This window comes from Carcharhinus amblyrhynchos, chromosome 19, assembly GCF_965287045.1.
Source record: "Carcharhinus amblyrhynchos chromosome 19, sCarAmb.v2.hapA, whole genome shotgun sequence".
Taxonomy (NCBI): domain Eukaryota; kingdom Metazoa; phylum Chordata; class Chondrichthyes; order Carcharhiniformes; family Carcharhinidae; genus Carcharhinus; species Carcharhinus amblyrhynchos.
The window spans coordinates 49,334,134-49,334,923 of NC_137342.1; positions in this window are offsets into that span (position 1 = coordinate 49,334,134).

Sequence of the window (790 nt, forward strand, 5' to 3'; positions counted from 1 at the left end):
ACCATAGAAAGCATTCTTTCTGGTTGTATCACAGTATGGCTTCTACTCTGTCCAAGACAGCAGGACAGTACAAAGGATGGTGAATGAAGTCCAGTTCATCACACAAACCAGCCTCCCATCCATTAACTCTGTCTACACTTCCTGCTGTCAGAAAAGCACCCCAGACATACTGTCTTCCACTTTCTTCTGTTGGGATAAAGATACAAAAGTCTGAGGTCATGTACGAACCGACTCAAGAACAGCTTCTTCCCTGCTGCCGTCAGAATGGACGTACCTCGTACTAAGTTGATCATTCTCTACACCCTGACTATGACTGTAACACTACATTCTACACTCGCTTCTGTAAACGGAATGCTCTGTATAGCTTGCAAGAAACAATACTTTTCACTCTATGCTAATACATATGACAATAATAAATCAAAAGATAACACTTTACCAATGTATTGTTTCCTCACTGTTATGCTGAAGCATCATTCCTCTGGTTTGGACATCCAAGTCCCCAAATGGAGTGAGTGATACAGAGTGAAGACAGCTAAATTATTGCTGGGTATGTAATGTAAAAATGAGAGACTTGGTAACATTAGAATTTATTGGGGTTGTAAAATGATTACAATATCTGAATTTTTTGGATTATAAGACAGACTCGTCAACTTTATTGCTTTACTCATCATTGCATTTTGAGAAACACGGCAGAAAAGCCCTCAACAGTATCAACTTCTGTCACCAATCACAGAACCTGACACCCCAATGGGTTAATAATTCACTGCCAAACATTCAACAAACTCAGTCA